At 42.1% G+C, this 11101-nt stretch overlaps 1 protein-coding gene and 2 long non-coding RNA genes across 7 annotated transcripts in view; 1 reads left to right on the plus strand and 2 right to left on the minus strand.

The window, feature by feature from the left end:
• The window catches only part of LOC309492210, a 153536-nt gene that overhangs the window by 40347 nt on the left and 102088 nt on the right, over positions 1–11101 (plus strand). The gene's annotated exons all lie outside the window — the stretch shown is intronic.
• Positions 1–11101, minus strand: part of cbfa2t3 (CBFA2/RUNX1 partner transcriptional co-repressor 3) — a 70428-nt gene that overhangs the window by 39964 nt on the left and 19363 nt on the right. The window lies entirely within an intron of this gene.
• On the minus strand, positions 1160–6339 carry LOC309492205. Its single transcript, XR_014203460.1, has 3 exons — positions 6246–6339; positions 3244–6191; positions 1160–3213 (listed from the first exon to the last, which is right to left on the minus strand). It is a non-coding gene; the product is annotated as an uncharacterized lncRNA (long non-coding RNA).

The raw sequence follows: 11101 nt of genomic DNA on the forward strand, positions 1-11101 counted from the left end.
TAGGAATGCTCTTGTTTTTAATTTCTCCCAGCTGCTCTGGCTCTGTGCCCGACCGCCTGCCTTCCCACATCTGCTCCCCATCAGGCCGCTGCCGAGTCCACACAAACAGAGGCCTCTCATCAAAACAGCAGGATTACAGCCCTCGACCCCTGGCCGGTACTTCAAGACCCGTCCGTCCGCTATCCCTCAACCCAGCCATCCCACCATCTCCCCTCATCATCACCCAAAACCTCCTCTATAGACCTCTGGACCGGAGCCCATATTGTAAACTCTGCATGCCGAGAAAAGAGACATTGCCATCTGACCGGACATTATCCCAATATTCCTCTTTGTAGGAGTCTGTGTGAACTAGAATGGGAAGTGTATTGTTACCTAGACCACATCATATGTGCGTTTCCGATGCGAAGGAGGTTCAGGAGGAGGTTCTTCTACTCGAACACCAACCTCTACTCTTACGGGGATCCACTTCACCCCTTAGAAGGCAGCTGACTATTTACTGTAGGTAGTAGACTGAAAAGCAGCTCGTTATGTATTGGAACAGAGTTAGAAAGTCAACTTGTCTACATCTAATTGGCCAGCATCATGTGCTCTCCACACCGAACTTATCTCTCAATTATTTACAACTCAGAGTACAATAAGGGTGAGAGAGCACGCAACACACAAACACACTCTCTGTGAGCCTAAGCAGGCGTCTTCAGCTGAGCAAATATGTTTTGAGAAAACAAACATTCAGATGGCAATAAATGCGTATTTAGTCACAAGCTGAACAGACCCCTGGGCCCTGAGACTCTGTATATGTATTTGTGTGAGAGAGCCATCCAGCATGTACGTGTGTGCGTGAAAGAATGTCGGGGTCACCAAAAATAGTGCGTGTATAACCACAGTACAGTTGTGTTAAAGAGTGTACAGACACATTCTCTTGTCACTGTTCCAAAGAGATCCACATATCCTTCTGTTATGAGGAAGACGTATGCTAAATGCTATTCTCTTGGGTTTCACCTCATCTAGGAAGTGGTAAGAGGGTAAATATCTCAGCTCAGCTTGACTATAACACTTTATGAACAGAGCGAAAGGAAACCTGTTGATTGACAGATCGTTTTCCAAACACACTTTCAAGGGGGGTTACCCTGTTTTACCCAAGAAGGATGTGTTCCTGGACCCACATCCTTGTCCCATATCTAGGTCCTAGAGATAGTCCTAACCCTACCCTATACCTAATCATTACCTATGCCAAAAATCAGAGAGAAATGAACAGTTGAGAATAATGTTGTTTCCTATCCCTAAAGCTGTAGCAATAGATATACCTGGAGAAAGCTATCCATTAGCATTCCCAGTGGCAGAACGATTCATTATGGCATCTACTGTACTAACATGGGCTAATTGTCAAAACTAACCAGCCAAACCTTGACCCCACTGACCAACAAGGATCCTGATTCAGAAACATGTCCTTCAAAACAAAGTCATGGTCTACTTCAGGGGGGCTTCCTCTCATCTTGCTGGTCCATGCTGGTTTATGCTGATTTGGTGCATGTAGAGTATAGCTGAGTGACCAGCTTAACCACCCTGAATAAAGCTGGTCTAGTAATTCTGGCTGGTTAGGCAAGTTAAGAAAACTGGGACATCAGGATCTCATGCTATGAAGCAGCATCCAAAACACAAGCTAGATTAGCTCTTATACGTTCTCGGATTTTATTTTGATTATTGATCAAATTGTACTCAAGTCTCAATGCCATCTGTTCTCCACAGGGAGGGTGTAATCAGTGGTCAGGACTCTGGAAAGTCCAGCACTACCCAAAAAGGCAAGAAAGAAAAAAACTTCCTTTTCAGATTTCTCCCAATGGCTGCTAATAAAACCCAGATGTTGCTGAGCTTCTCTCTACCCTACTCCCTCCTATCCTCTCTTCAGCCGCCCGGCCTTAGCCATTCCTAAATAAAGGAAAGTATTTGTGACATTCAGCCGAGCCGGGACGTGCCAAGAACAACTCCCCAGCTCGGCCCATCTGGAGTGTGTTAGGACAGCGCTGGGCACCAGTCGAGATGCAGAGATGAGTGTTTGGCCACTTCTGCATGAGTAAGGAACATTCAAGAGCAAATTTACAAGAAGGTGCTTGTTGTTTAGCTTCATGCAAGTGGTCTGGGGTTTTTCAGTGTGAAGAATCTCTCCGTTTCACAGTCCAAGACTCGTTTCTGACTCTCGTGTCCCTCCACCCTTCTGTTTGTAGTTGTTTCCTTTGCTGCCTTAAGTAACCGTCGTGCTTTAGGCGGTGGTCACGGTGTCTGTCGTTGTTCAGAGCTCAAGCTCACACACCTGAACAACAATAACTGTCACATGCACACACACACACACACACATGAACGTCCTCAGCTCAGACATCTGGGGACCAAGAGTAATGCAGGCATGCAGCCATCACCAACACATCTGTCAACTGATATTCAAAGACACAGAGTTCTTTAGTGAGAGGGGAAGATAAAATAAATGTGTAAAAGACGAGGAAGAAAGTGAAAGACTGTATGAATTAGGCATACACTCTGGGCTGACAAGATGTCTTGTTGCACATCGCTGTTAAATTACATTATCTCTGTCATCAACTGGCAGATGCGAACACAACAAGCAATGAGGTTTCTATTGGTTTATGGTCCAACTGTCGCATCTCACTGGCCTAAAATCATTCTCTTCATAATTCTTTACATTAAACATCATCTTTCAGAGAGAGATAGAGAGTTTGCTTGATTCTGGAAACAACATTAAGCTACACAAAAGAATGAAACAGTTTTGTTCTTCTAAGAGAGACATAATTCTAATGGTTGTTTTATTAATGCTTGGACAAATAATAAGACATGCTTGTCCTTCAGCCCTACAGGAACGATCGTTATGGAACGATTAAAGTTTTCCCATCAGGGCTGATAAATAATTATAATAGCTTCGCTTTCCCTAAACTCATGTATTACTTTTATAGTATGGAAAATAAGAGACAAAATGATCTATGACAGGAATCTGTTTGCTCTCCGCACTTCCACAAACAAGCTCCCCAATCAAAACACCTGCAGCTTCACCCAACACCAATTAGCTCATCAAGCTTTTAATTACTCTGTTAATTGCATACAGGCAGCGTGAGGGGCGGCTGGGGAATTAGACACAGAAGCCCTCCAGAGGACCCGCCTTGACAATCCTAACAAACAAAGAGGACGCGTGCCAAGCAAAACACACAGGGCCTGTACACACACACACACACACACACACACACACACACACACACACACACACACACACAGCAGATCTCCTGCTCACATGACTGGAAGAAAAACAAGATTGGCTATAACGCCAGGCTACCATGCTCACCATCTGTTACTGCGCTAGAAGTGATGTCACATCCTGTCACATGGATGACTATTACCTGGGAGAAGGATGAACATGCAATGAGTGTAAAGAAAGGTTGTGTGTACTTCTGCTGGCCGAATAGCATTGTACCATAGTTCCCCTATTATTTTTACAGTAAAAACCAAAACGACTGTCTACATCCATCAAAATTTCACAGTAACATGTGAAAATGCTGTATCCTCATGCCATCAGCCGTTACCTCACTGACTCGTTATTTGATTAGACTGCCAAATGTGTCATGAGGCAACAATGCAGGATATCTTTAACTTGAGATGTTTACGGTTGAATGCAGTGCACTGATTCCCATCATGTTTTGTACAGTACTGCTAGTATTGAATTCTACAATATATCTATTTCAAAGTCTCGGTCATAAGTCAGGATCTGGCTCTGCTAGCAACTGACTTCCTTTTTTCACCCTAACTCCCTGACTCGGATAACTAGCTCTTTTTTTTTCTCTCTCCCTCGTATTTTCTCTGAGAAAACAGCAGAAGTGTTTGGCGTAGGAGGCGTATCCAGGAAATAGTGGCCCGACTCTTCCTGTGAGACAGGTGCACGATTCGGGCCTGACAGCTGCTGTCTCTCCACTGTATTCACTCTCTCTCGCTCTCTCGTTCTCTTAGGCTATGGCCAGCTGTAGCCTAGTACTGCTCTTGTTTGCTTTGGCTCTTGCGTCATTACAGCTTGCTGATTTATGGAGCACAAAAGGCTATAACCTGCTTAACTCACACACACACACATGCAAAAAGAAATCACATATATACATAATATATACATACATATACATAACAAAACAAATTATTGAAGCAGTAATGGTACAGTGATCCTCACCATTAAATCAATGTCCCAAGCACACAGTTATAATTATTTTCTTATTTTCATTTTATGTAGCCGATATGATAGACTTTCACACTTATTCACTTTCACATGTTGCACTCCACTGTATTTATATAAGTGATTCCAATCATATTTCAAGCAATTCAAACCCATCATGTTGAACAGTGCACCTCTGAAGTGTCTCAGCTGAAAGAAATTATACATTATTTATCAGCTTTAATATATCAGCCAAATTTTCTTATCGGGCCGATAACAATAACATTAAAAATGAACATAAATCAGCCGATACCGATATGGTGGCCAATATATTGTGCATCCCTAATAAACTTTAGATAAAATATAAATATAAATTAATATACAAGTGAGCAGCCTACATAGGCACACTGTTAATAATACTTAAATATGATAAATAACTAAATATGCCAAGAATATTATGATTAATTCCCTGTCCTTGTCTTTCTCTCGGTCATGCTGTGTCCTCATTGGGGATCAATTCAGCTTTTCCCCTCCCCTTTTAATACTATAAAGTCTCTGCAGGAATTTGTATTCATTTCCATAGGAATATCCTCTTAAAAGACCCCCCCCCCCCCCCTCCCCTCCCCTCCTCCAACTGGAACATTCTGGTATCAACAAAAAATGTTTCTCCCAATTCCATTTGCTTTGAAAATGTTCCTTTTTTTTTGTATGGAAATTAAACTTCCTTCTGCTGGATCCCTGGTTGTGGAACAATAACTGATCAGAGAAGACCTCTGCGTTAGATTAAGGTCTTCGTAAGAGACTGGAGCCGCAGTGAAATTCAGCTCAAACCCATTTCAAGAATGACAGGATAGTCCGGCGCTCTGCTTCTGTTTCCGTGAGATAACGGCTGCTTTAATTTGTGAAAATACGCTACATCGTACGTCTCCCGGTCCCAATCCAGCCCAGAGCCCCTTCTCAATTCTTTAACATCATTGTGAGGAGAATTGTATGTGTGTGTGAGGGCTTAATAACTGAACTTCATCTGTAGTTACCACTCAGAACTGTGTGATAACTAACTGGCTGAAGGCGAGAGAGGAACTAGCTTTATCACAGACAGGAGCGCTGATATGAACTTCCACACTGTTTGATTAATAAACCCTTCTACAGCAGGGATTACTCCAGCTGGTGCCCTGTCTCTCAGCCATACTTCCGCTGGCAACTTATCCTTTTATCCTCCTCTCTTCCCCCCCCACCTTCTTATTTACCAAGAGTTTGCTTATCCTCCAAACAAAACAAGCCAAATCATAATGGGAGCCATTTCTCAAAGAGGTTTACAATGTCCCCAGGTTGACCAGATCACGTCTGTTTTTCATTACAGAGAAATGAGGATCCAACAATCTTGCAACATCAGCCTGAGCAGTCTCTTATTTCTTTGAGAAATGTGTCCGTATCTCTGACGAGAGCTTTCTAAAAATGTAAGCTTTAACCTGATTGGCTGATAGATTTCTGTAAGTCTGATAGGAGACAATGTGCGCTTCAAGATCTAACTTCTGTTTTTGGCAGTGTTTGCAAACTTCTCAGCATTAATTAAAGATAGGCCTATGCAAGGCACTTAAAGGTGCAGTAAGCGGTTTGTGAGAATTGTTATTGAACACTGTTGATATCTGAAATCAACCCAAACAAACACGCCCCCTCCCTTCATTGCTCCGCCCCCAAAATGCAGGAAACACAATGCATGTGTGTCTTTGGATGTGTCTTTATCATAGCTGAAGCAAGGCAAAATAATGCTTTGTGAAAAATTAAGCAAAGATGACGAACAAATGACAAGGAAGAACAAAAATGCTTTCCTCTTTTGTAATGTCACTCAGCCATCTCTCTTTCTACAATCTTTCATCAAATCTACCTCTTGCTCGCTCTCTCTCCTCCACATAATGAGCCGACACGCCCCCTACTGCTGATTGGCTCACTCTCTCTCCTTCCCTATCATGAGTGGACACGCCCCCTACTGCTGATTGGCTCACTCTCTCCCCTTCCCTATCATGAGTGGACACGCCCCCTACTGCTGATTGGCTACAAGTGTGTTGTGCTGCTCGGTTCAATCCACTTTTAACAACATTTTTCAGAAATAGCTTACTGCACCTTTAACAGCAATTAAACTAAACCCTTGAGCACAATTGTATATTCCGTTTTGGATATTTCAGATTTACCCCCTCTTAAACATGTGATTGGTCACTTCACATGTCAATCAGACAGTCTCTTCCTGTCTAAGTGTGCGGGTCTCGGCCACAAAAGCCTACAGAGTGGACCAGACTTAATGCCGATAATCTATTTTTTTTTTCTATTTTCTTATTGTGTTTTTAAGATAGGACAACACCATTTCTTATGAGAACAAATGGGCAAAGTAAAGACAAGTAGAGCGAGTGTCTCTGAGAGTGATGTGGTTTTCTCTCAGAGTGAACACTCCTACAATGTGGCGTAAATGTGTTTTTGTTACTCCAGATGTTTGGAAGCTGGCCGGCTCCACTGCTCTCTGACATTCTCCTTCTCCCGAAAGAGGACGCCATGTCACAGTAATGTCAAACACATGTGCTCACCACACCGTCGCCGTCTTTCCCACTGTTTGGAGGGATAAACAGGGCTAAAACTATGGCAATTGCCCCCCTAGCCCGTCCCTGCTGCTCCCTCTCACTGGCTCTCCCGCTGGGAGCCCGGGGTCGGCACTGTAGGATGACCGGATGGGGCATTTTGCCATAACAGTCGGATTTATACAGCCTTCACCCCTGAGTAGGTACTGAGACTCAGTGTATTTATCACTTAACTAGGAGGCCGATCAAATATGACATTGATTTGATGTTAAATATGATCAGAGCGAGTGGCTACGTTCAGACTGTCAGTCCAAATCAGATTTTTGTGCATATCTGATTGAAATCAAATCAGAATTAGATCATGTGAAAAAAAATAATAATCCATGAAACGTTTCAAGCTACATCTGTATGTGGTTTGAAATCCTATCCTTAATTGTTTGGCTGTTCACATTATGTGACCAATATCAGATTCTGATATAACTAGTCACAGTCCTGAACTGATCCGCATGTGCAACAGAATAATAACAAAGATGGCACACAGTCATACGGAAGGCAACATGGAATCCAATGAAGTCCACATTCATTTTTAAGTTGATGTGCCACAGAAACTACCAGTGTGTAAAGTCTTTGGAGTGACTCCCATCAGCGTAGAGTTGTCGATCTCAAATCTCAGGACGGGGGACATGGTTTTTCTCATATAGTTTTCCCTCAAGTTTGCCCTTGTATAGAGCCGTCACCGTAATACTTATAAGTTCTATAACTAACGTCACTGCCGTCTTCCATATTAACCAAGTGACCAAAGAACTCCCTGTATGTAAAGTCTTTTGGAGCGTAGAGTTGTCGATCTAGAGTGATGTAAATGTTGCACTGCAAAACATCAGATATGTATCTGATTCAGGACCAAATATGCATGTATTCCAAATCAGAAAAGATCAGATTATGTGTGCTTTGTGCTGTTCACACTGTTTTGAATCAGATTTGTCTGCAATCTCTAAACTCTTCCTGTATCCCATTGATTTTGTGGTGCACACTGTGAAATTATGGATTTTTTATTTTATGCAGCGTGGCATTCCTTTCAATACATGCAACTTTGGAAAGGGGGGGGGGGGGGGGGGGGTCTTTAACCCAGTCTGAGATTCATTTCCTCACACCAGGACATAAGTGACACATAAGTGCTCTCTGTGGCAGCTAATGACCAGGATAATCTCCACTGAGCTCTTCTAAAGACGTCGACAAATAAACAAAACAGGTTCAAACACCTCTCTTGTAAAGCTTGCGGTCATCCCCACCTGCTCGGGACCGCACAATGCATTATGGGAATTAGGATGAGTGTGTGATCTGACAGCTCTCTAGATATCAGTAATAAAAATGTAAGTTACTTTAACCTGGCTCTTTTTCCCTCCATCATAAACAAGTGTGTCTCAGAGCGTCAGACGAAACACAGTAAACGCTGTCATGTTCTCTTGCGTTCGGATGCTGGCGTTCGGGAAAACACACTCGTGTGTGAGACGCTTCTGGAGGGAATTAAACCAAATCATTCTGATCACACACTTCGACTCCGGCATTTCAGAAACCCCAAACCAACATTTGAGATGCTGCGATGCCATTCGTCCGCTGGTTACTCCAGTTATCCAATCACAGCCTAAATGTTTCTTGATGCACATTGAGGGATTTATTCTGTAAATGTGTTTCCATTGTACTCATCGGATAAAAAATGTATCCGCCTCAATTGACTTTTTAAGCGCATTTTTAGAATTTATTTGCATTGTTTTTTTTATGCAATTCAAAATGTGCACACAAAACAAAATAGGTGGATGGAAACATATCTTATGTCGCTCTATTTAACGGAAATGGGATCAGGATATGCTGCATGCCAGATTCGAACCGGTGTACCAACATTATGAATGCAAAAGCCCTTTTAATGTCCCCAGCACATCACAATGTTAACTAATGACTAGTTAACTAACGAACCTTACAGGTGATTATATCAGATAGTGAAATACGTTTTATTTTTTTTACTGTAGATTTAAGTTAAAGGTGAACTAAGTAACTTTTTTTTACCTTAACTGAACAGCTTCGGAGTCATTGGAATGGTTATATTACTTATTTCGGGTTGAATGGTGGTCGTTTCGCACCCCCCTGGTGCCCGCGAGCGGAAAATACGCACTTGCAACTTTGAGCCGACGGGCCGCCGGCCGCTGCGTCAGGAAGTCTCGCGTGATATCAGGTCTCGCGATGTAAACAATTGCTTTACGGCCAAAAGAAATCTGCTAAAATGCTGTCATTATTGCGCTCCCTCACGCTGTCCGAACCCGAATGAAGAAGACGTTTGAAAGAATGTCCCATCTGCTTTGATGTCGTTGATCTATAGCCTCTGGTGTCTGAGAATCAACAACGAGTTTTTACGACAGTGTTGTCAAATATCTATTCCGAAGCTGTGGGGGGAGCTCTAGAGAGAAACCTGCCAGCAAAAAGCGAGAATACAGCGAAGAAGTCCCGAAGCTACTGAGTGCTGCTTTAAGTCTGTAAAACCTTAAATATTGCTACCGTATTTTTTACGGTAAATTTCTGGCAATCACAGCTGCTGTGTTTTTACCGTAAATTTAACAGTATTTTTTCTGCCGCCATGTGTTGTGTTAGCTAGGTCTTTCTCACAGGTGATTATATCAGATAGTGAAATCTGTAAAATAAGTCAGATAATAAGTGTTTAGTGTTTCATGGTCAATTTCTGGAAAAAAAAATTTTTACCGTAAAATTAACAGAATTTTTTTCCCGCCACGTGAAGGTCTTTCTCGCAGGTGACAGTCAGGCTACCTGGCCGATACTGATCACAGGCTGACCCCTCGTTCTCTCGTTCTCTCCCTCCCCCCTTTACCGGCCGTCTGCCGACACCATCTCCCGCCCACCGCCATCTGCTCCTCTCGTTAATTACGAGACGGCAAACTTCACCTGCACCCGCACTCAAATTACAATAATTACCTCCAGTGCACACCATGTCCCTGCTCCCATTGCAGTCACTGCCACAAGGACACACTCTCCTAACCTGAAAACAGCTGTCCTGTACACTAGTGTAGTAAACCTAAGATATCTGCCACACAGAAGCTGACACCTTCCACACGACAGTACAAGTGAGTTCTCACTGCAGATCAGTGCCGAGTGTTGCACTGACAGTTTGCATTGCACTTTTTTTTTTGTACTAAACTAGATTCACAATGAGTGCAAATCATGAAGTAGTCAGTGTGCATAAAAGTATATGATTATGGTGCATAATTGTTTGTTTGTGCATAAAAGTATAAGAATTTTGGTGCATAATTGTTTGTTTTTAATGTTTTAAGCATATGTATTTAGCTTTTGTCAATAATTTGCATAAACATAGCCATTATGTTAAGACTGTGTCTTAAAGGGACAGTTAACCCAAACATTTTAATTCTGTCATCATTTACGCACCCTTATGTTGTTCCAAACCTGTTTGAGTTTCTTCCCTCTGTTTAACTAAAAAGAATATATTTTAAAGAATGTCAGTAGCCAGACAGTTAATGATAGGAAAAATAAAACTATGTTAGTCAATGGCTACTGTCAACTGTTTGGTTAACAACATTTCTTAACATCTCTTCTTTTGTGTTCAGCAGAAGAAAGACACTCATACAGGTCTTGAACAACATAAGGGTGAGTAAATGATGACAACATTTTTATTTTTGAGTGAACTGTCCCTTTAAGAACTAGTATGATCATCTATCTACATTTTTATGTAGCTGACTTAGAAAAGTTATGAACGGTCTTAAAGGAAAAAAGTTGACTAACTTGTAAGCTTAGCAGTTTACAGTAACACTGACTCTAAAGACCCTCAAACAAGTTCTCCATATCAACACACTATACCAATCTGTCTTTACTTCATATACTGACTCTTCTGTGAAAGCAAACTGAATCATTTTGATTAATGAATGGCGTTCTCTTAGCCGGTGCGCAGGGATATTTGCCTGTAAAAGCTGTAGGGCTGTTTGGTGGTAATGTTTAAGGATAGTCTGTGGCCACAGTGCGGTTTCACCTTTAGACATTCAGCTGTTGGGAAAACTATTACCGTCTGTTCATTCATAATTCAGCTGCTCTTTACTGGGGTCAATTGAAGAGTAAAGTGGTGGTTTGCAGGAGCATCAATGCTGACTGGGCTGGACTGAAGGACAGTTAAGACAAGTGATGTTGCAACAGAGCATATTGTGGTTTCATCCATCGGTGTGCTGGCAAGGTTGCAATGAACAATTCATCATAATGCACCAGATCAAATCTTCATTTTTCTGCTCATATCTAGACTAGCCTAATCATTTTAAGATGAACAGGTGCAGAGATT

Source organism: Leuciscus leuciscus (genome assembly GCF_965113295.1).
Source record: "Leuciscus leuciscus genome assembly, chromosome: 2".
NCBI classification, from domain to species: domain Eukaryota; kingdom Metazoa; phylum Chordata; class Actinopteri; order Cypriniformes; family Leuciscidae; genus Leuciscus; species Leuciscus leuciscus.